This window comes from Drosophila simulans, chromosome 3R, assembly GCF_016746395.2.
Source record: "Drosophila simulans strain w501 chromosome 3R, Prin_Dsim_3.1, whole genome shotgun sequence".
Lineage (NCBI taxonomy): Eukaryota > Metazoa > Arthropoda > Insecta > Diptera > Drosophilidae > Drosophila > Drosophila simulans.
Window position 1 is genome coordinate 12,624,749 of NC_052523.2, and position 7,837 is coordinate 12,632,585.

The following is a 7,837-nucleotide window of genomic DNA, read 5'->3' on the forward strand; positions in this document are numbered from 1 at the left end:
AGGCGGCAAACCATCGACGTTGTCGTCGTGCTGCACAATGGCAATAATAATCAAATTGGAAATATTTCCATCACCTTCAATTTGGCTCACAACCCTGCGGTGTTTGCAAATTACACGACATGACGTATAATTTGAGGACTGCATATTTTTACAATTCGCCTTTAATGGATTGCATAAATTAGATTTTATTGCAGGCAATATCATCATAATTGATATATGATGACTAGATTTGTGCAGACAAATAGAGTTGAACAAAGATATCAAAAACATTAAATAATTTCAAGAAAAACGTTTTTTAATGTGACAAAAACATTGAACTTGTCTGAAAACATATCCAGCGTTCTCAAATTTTGAAATCATTATCTTAAAATCACAAGTAAATTGTTTAATTTCTTTAAGTGTGCATTGCAATATTATAAATTAAATATTTAAAATAATAATTAAATGAAATACCACTAATAAATCACATTTTTTTATGCCAATTCATTTGAAAGACTCAAAACAATTTCCGCAATTGACTATAAAATTCAATTGTTTACAAAACAATGCCATGCAGAATGTGTGGTTAATGTTTGGAGTTGAACAAAAGCATCTTAATAGAATTATTTCTGCTCTAAAATGCTGGCATCAAAAGGATTCCATACCATTTAAACAGGACATTGTGCTTAATTTAAAGAGTACGTATTTGGTTGCTGGTCTTTTGACCAATAACTATGTGTTTGCTATGTCAATGAAGAAGACAATTAGCTTATTTATAAATTTATAAACTTCATTTGAAAAAAAATGAAAATGAAATTAGTCTGATGCTTCTCGTCTATGGATATTTCCCATTATGGCATCAAAAGGATTCCATTCCCATTGTGCAGCCTATGGCACATTTAATTTTAATATTCTTCTACACATTTGGCCCGACACCCTTGGCCAATTTGCGCAAACACGGCCAAGAACAAGTACGCCATGATATGTGTGCACAGTCGAAAAATATTCGCATACCATACATGGGGCGTATGGGTAATGTGTAGGTTTCGCACACAGCCATGTTTGTTTGCATGTATTTTTGCGGTATATTGACATTTTTGGGCGTAACACCCAAAAATAAGCCAAAAAAGGAAAGCAGCCAATGCAAAATAAAGAAAAAATTTAAAAAAAAGTAGGGGAAAAAAAACGAACCGAAACGCCAAACACTCTCACAGCAAATTCGAGACGCGTCACACATTGTAAAATCCTGCGGCATCGGTGTCCTTGAACGTGTCGCTGCCACGAGCGTGCCCCCTTACCACCCCCTCCTCCCTTTATGCCCCACTCCACTTTTCATCCTGCAACGACTCCGTCCGTGGATGCGACTCCGGCTTTTTTGGCAGCCAGCTTAGCGGCCGCAGCAAAGCCGCAAAACGTCGACGTTCCTCTGGCAGCGTCACGCTTTTCTGCTTGCCACAGACTGTCGCCCGTTTGGGGAAACTTTCTGCGGCAGGCATGCTTTTAATATTGCAATTGGGTTAGCTTAGCTCTGCCCCGAGAGCGCAAAAATATGAAACGAGGGCCGGGCTCCAAGCTACCATCTCCTGGTTTTTGCGACTCCAACCGCCCGTCTCCATCTCCATCTCCATCAGAAACCTCAGCTCAAAAGCCGATCCCGAAAAAAGGGGGGAGGGAGCCAAACAATTGGAATTTCATCCGTTGGCATTGAAACCCACTTGCTGCTGCAGAGAGAAAAAACCAATATCAGAAATGGAAGAGCAATCTACGTTGCTTGGCCAATATTTTCCTATCAATAGTGTACACATGTGGCCAATTCCGAAACGGTATTTGAAAGTAACCATCGTCTGAAATACTTACTGAAATTAATAGTAATTTCCGTGGCTTGTGCTTAGTAGTTGCTTGATTTCCTTGGAACGTTGTGTAATTGCTTTAATTAAGTGCTTGTTGTACCAGTTTAGTTGGGTCCTTTTTTTATGACTCGACAAGAACATATTTTCTCTGTCTGTGCTCGATCCAAGACCTCCTAGATGTGGGCCCTCGCCTTTGCTCTTCGGTTGGCTTTTGAAGTCGCAGCCAAAATGTCTGACATACAGGATAATGACGCGTTGTCAACCTTTTCGCTGGCAGCGGCTGTGAATTTATGTATTTATCGTCACCATCAATGATGTTGTTGCTGCGGCTTTTGTTGCACGACGAGCAGTGAGCCGCCAAGGACACCGAAAGGACGCAAAGGATGAGGCACTCACCAAAAGGTTCATATCACCTTGAGTGTTTCGTATCTCGAGACTCTGACTGACTGTCACACGCTTAGCTGGCGTGCTTAAATATGGATATGACACAGCCCGCCCGGCTCGATTTGGCCAGACACAACCAGATGCCCTCTCCACCGATTTTGGCCATAATTCCAACCCTCACGTCGCGTCGAAATCTATGTAAGCGGTTATGTAAATATACAAATGTGTTACAAATAATAAAAGCGTACGTTGGCTTAGTAAAGTGTTAAAAAGTACTAATGAATTGGTTTGATGATTTCATAATTTATGCATTAGAATGTAAGTTATATCTAAACAATTGTCATTGTTTCTTTGATATGCAAAAAACATAACAAGATTTAAAGCTCTTTATAGAAAATATTTTGCCATCTAAAACATCTTATACAGAAAGTGGTGATTGCTAGAAAATTCCAGGCACAATTGATAGGCTTTAAAGGGATATATCCACGTAACTGCTGCTATTATTTTGAACGCAGCTGTGTGGGAGTGTGAGTGTGCGATTTTAATGTGGGACCGAAAAACGTTCGTTGATTTATTATGGCATGTGGCGTAGATTTCGTTTGTGATAAATATGCTTTCAAATTAATAACGCTCCGCTCATGAATAATTGGAGGCGAGTCCACGCGTGACATTTGTTGTTTAGCCGGGATGCAACAAAGCCAACAACACAGCCCGAATACGGCAACAGTCAAATATTGAAAGCTCAGGCATGCCATCATGTATTAAATTGGTCTGGCTGCCATGCGAGTGTGTGAGTATGTGAGTGTTTGTGCTGCGACCAGGTGTATGCGGCTTACTTAGCCTAAATCCAACTAGACACACACACACGCGGATAACACCACACACACACACACACACACAGAAAGAGCGAACCACAGAGACAGGACATCCCGAGCATAACAAACATTTTTGCGCTGACTGTAAATAAACAAAAGCCAAAAAGTACAATGGCGGGAAATCCTGATGCGAATGTTCGAATATGGCAAACAGTGAGCGTCGCAGGACCTGCAGTCCTGCAATCCTGCCATCCAGCCGACCAGGCTAGTGACTCCTGGCTAACGGTTGTAGGCCATATCCCCTCGGCCCCCCCGCTGTGCCGCATTATTTATGCATTTCCATGGTCAACATATGTAGTATGTATGGAAGGACGGCATTGTTGTAGTGTAATGTAGGTAGTGTGTGCGAGTCGTTAGGTAGCTACCAAGTAGTTAGTCCTCTCCCCACATATCCCCCCTTCCTGCCCCGATCTCCCAGTTTTCCCAGCTTTCCCCACTATTTTCCCCATTTTCCCATTCGAATGGGCTGCGGTTGTTGGCTGCGCCTAACATTTGTTGTAACTACCAGTGCATGGCATTGTTAGCGGTAAATTGCACTCATCTATATGTACTATTGGCCCCAAACTCCACTCTCGATGGTCTGGCCATCACTGAGAATAAAGTGCCGATGAAATTGGTCGGCAATTAAGGCAGTTTTCCAACCAAAAATCATTTGCATGCGTCTATTCAATATGAAGTTAAAGCTTTAAAAATACTTAAGGTTCAAGAACTTTGAGCTAACATTAAATGTAATGTTATTGGTCAAATAGCTTATATAAATATATAAATGCATCTTCTTTTATTTAAGCATTAAATATACTGCGGCATGCTTCTGCATGAAAGTAATAAAAACTGCCAAGATGCAGCCAAAAATAACTATTAATAAAATATTTCTTGATATAATCGAAGATATTAAACAGAATTCATGTTAGTAGATATGTTCATAAAATACGCTATAAAAAGGCGAATGACCAAGCAATTTTTGTCCGATTTGTGCAGTTCTTTTTTTGCCGTGTGACTGGTGGAACTCTCAAAATATCAGTGGAATAACAGCAAATAGTCCGCTTTGAGCATGCGACACTGTCAGCCGCAGCAGCAGCAGCAGCAGTGGAGCACCTAAACCGGCGGCAGTTGCAGCGGCAAAAGCAGACGTTGCCTGCCAGCCAGCTAGCTAGCCAGCCGGCAGGCAATTCATTTTGTTACCTGGGAAAAATTGCATGGCATGGCCATGGCATACCGTCCGACTGCAGGACTCTCCAGGATTGCGAGTGCAATTCGGGGCTGGATGAGAGAAGGCGGGGCGGAGCGGTAGTAAACTGGAACTGGGGTGGCCTCTAAGCTGGCGTACGTGTGCACAATATGTGATTTTTGTTTCCAACGATTTGCACACGGGAGCAGGGGACTCAACCTATCGGATTCTCGGGGAGATTCCGAGTCCCCGATTTCGATTCCGATTCCGATTCAGATGCGAGTCAGGCCAAGTCAAGCCCGGTTTGGGCAATCACAGCAGTTTTAAGGCTCCTTGCAATCATTGCGCACAATAAACAAACGAATGACGAGCCTTTAACTGACTGCCCATGACCAAAATAGATGGCAGCGGGCAGACAGGCAACTTGCTTAGCCGCACGGACTGCACATGACAGACTCTGTGGGTCCTGTAAACATGGACCACATGGTAAAAATTAAGGATGTGAAAAAAAAGGCTTGGAAAACGAGAAAGCCTGGGAAATTAAGTGCAGAGTTTTTAATTAGTAACTGCTTTTCGGGGCATATTCACCGGTAAATTGGGGGTGTCTATTAACTGGCATCGGGGAAATATCTTGCGCCAATTTACAAAAGCAGTCATTGAGAGACAGCTGTCTGCCAGCTATGATGTGCAGCAAATTGCGAGGACCGAATAGCTCGGAAAACTCGAGGAAAACTCTGAGGGAAAAGCTTTGGCTTTGCAGGGTCGCCTGCAGTCGCATGTGAATTGCTTGTCTGGGCTGTCGTACCTATGCCGCCCTTACCTTTTTGGCTGAGTACATTTTGCCAAACAACTGCGACTTTCCTGGCCTATTCCTCTATATACGTATATCCATGCCCGGCCATTCCACCTGTGGGCGGGAAACTTGGCCAACGTTGCGTATGAGCAATGCACTGGCACTGTTCATTGTGTGCATACGTGTGGCATGTCGGAGTTTGCCGCTCCGGCTGCTCACTTTGCTGGCTCCACGTTTTCTGCTGGCGGCCCTAACAACCAGTTTGGCACTGCAGCAACCTGACCGCCGTGCCACGCCCCCCATTCCCTGCCGGCAACCGCCCACTTTGCCCCAAAAATCACACAGCACAAAGCCAAAAGTACAAACACACAAACAAACAGGCGCACGGGGGCCACATGGAGCGAAATGAAGGGCTCACCAAATTGAGACTTGGTCATTGGCATCAGAGATGGAACTTGGAACTCGGAACTCGGAACTTGGCTTGGCTTGGCTTGGATTGGCCTGAAAAATGCAGACCGTCAATTTCATAAAGTTATTAACGCAGAGAAAGAAACGACGACATATTTCATTTACTGATTTGTGGGTTACCTAGAAAATGTAAGTATTTTCTTACTGAGCAGGAAAAGCTATTGTATTGTTCATAAACGATGTGTTTATGTGAATAAGAATAGCTTTACAAGCTGTTAAGTCTTTTCTTTTCTTTAAAGGGCGAACTTTAACTAGCAAACCTGGTAGACAATATATTTAGTTAAGTGGACTAAATGCTATACTATGATATGATAAAGTTTTTAAATCTCAAAGAGAGCAAATTATCCTTAAATTCGGTAATAGACTTTAAATAGTCATAATTTATTTTGCTTTTAACGAGATAACTCCTTAAATTCGTGCTCTGTAAACTTTGGAACTCGCACGAAGTGTCAAAAGCCGGGGCAGAGGATTTTTCAAAATGACTTTTGCGTACGTCGATTTCAAATTAAACTTTGGCCTTTTATGGATGGCAATCATAAAAACCGGGGTCACATCAACTTGCCAAGTTGGCGGAATTCGGAGCTCGAGAGTTCCTAAGGCACGATTCGGCGTGACTGAACGGCATCTCTATACATATAGTGGATATATAGATGGACGTCGAGGAGCAACTTGAAGGCATGTTGTTATGTCTATTGTTGTTCCACTTGTTGTTGCTGCTGTCCAGTTGATGCTGCTGCTGTTGCTGTTGCGTTTTGCTGTCGTTCAGCCTTGACTGTCTCATCTCTCGTCTCAGGCGTGCGCTCAAACTGCATTTTACGAAATTTCACCATTCAATTGCCATTCCCAGAACAAAAACGAAAAACAGAGAAGCACAAAAAAAAAAAAAAAAAAAAAATAGAAGGAAAAGTGGACAGGACGAAGGATAAAGGTTGCAGGGGCAAACAAGCAAAAAACTAGCAAAAGGACATGCGGAGCACTGAGAGTGCAATCGCATGCATGGGCTCGGCAATTCAACCGCCCCCCAGCCACGCCCCACGTGCACGCCCCTGCCACGCCTGCCATTTTCAAATGCAATAACAAAAATTTTGCTCGTTTTTGATTTTCAATGTTTTTTTTCTTCGTACCCCCCAAAAACCCCCCCAGTTAGTCAGCCAGTGTGTTGTGCTGACTCTTTTAGTTTTATGCACGTCGACTGCACGAATTGGCAGCTTGTCTCTTTGGATGTCAGTCAGCCTGTTTTCTGCTGAGCCTTTTGAGAAAAGTGCCATTTAAACTTAAATATAGACATTGGCTTTTTGCAGGGGGGGCTCTTGAACCGGAGGGGGGGACATTCCGATTTATAAGCATTTGCCAGTTGTTGTTGATTGAGTGTTTCAATGAAATTATCAATTGTGCCAATTTGGCAACCTTACTGACTTACCTTCGATTATTCGACAGCATTCGGCGTCGATGGATTGATGGCCAAAAAGAGTGTTTTCACTGCTGGCCAACTAATTAAATGCCCCAGAGACAATTAGCCAAATGGTTTTGTCGCATTTTTGTGTCATAATTTTGGCACAGCCGCCGTCCGGTTAGTCGCTAATGGCAAATGAAAAACTAAAATTGTTTTCATATTAACACACGCAGCCTATTCGCATAATTAGTTGGATTGGGGAATATTGCATAATGAAACTGCCATTGCAATGCAATTAAAAGCATATAAATTTTGTGATCCTCGCCGAAATTATCATTATGCAATCCGCATTGCGGGCCGACTGGCTGCTGGCCAGCACAAGTGTACAGCACATGGTTCTATATTGAAATTAAAGAAATATGAAATTAAATTTGCATAAAATACACATAAATGCACTTAATAATAAATCTGATAAAAGGCACTGGCTGGGAGACCGACTGTGGTGCCATTGCAGATGCGGCTCATTAACGTGAATAAATTAAACATTTTTTCTTTTTCATTGGCAAATTACAGACTTCACACGGCCGGGGACAAGCCGGCTGACGACCGTCTGAGCCAATTTATTTATTGAACAACTTTTAACGTTCCAGGAAAGTATTTATCGAGCATTCCGGACCAACACAAACGCATTCGAGCACTTCTTTGTGGGTCTATTTGTGCAAGGATGACCAATTAACCTGGGGTCCTGATTACGTGCACAATTTATTAAATTTCAGGTTTTCATTTACAGGAGTAGCAACTGCTACTACGCAGCTAAGATTCATTTTAAAAATAATAAAAAAAATATTTAGAATCGATAGTTATCAGTTGAAGTCATCCATCACTCGGTTGTCAACAGTGCGTATGATTAATGAGGCTAAAAATAAA

General features: G+C 42.4%; 1 long non-coding RNA gene across 1 annotated transcript; it reads right to left on the reverse strand.

Annotated features, from left to right (window-relative positions):
• Positions 1 to 1,201: 1,201 nt before the first annotated feature.
• On the reverse strand, positions 1,202 to 2,496 carry LOC123327282. The gene is made up of 3 exons (XR_006541911.1): positions 2,226 to 2,496; positions 1,837 to 2,109; positions 1,202 to 1,700 (listed from the first exon to the last, which is right to left on the reverse strand). It is a non-coding gene; the product is annotated as an uncharacterized LOC123327282 (long non-coding RNA).
• Between the last annotated feature and the right edge of the window lie 5,341 nt (positions 2,497 to 7,837).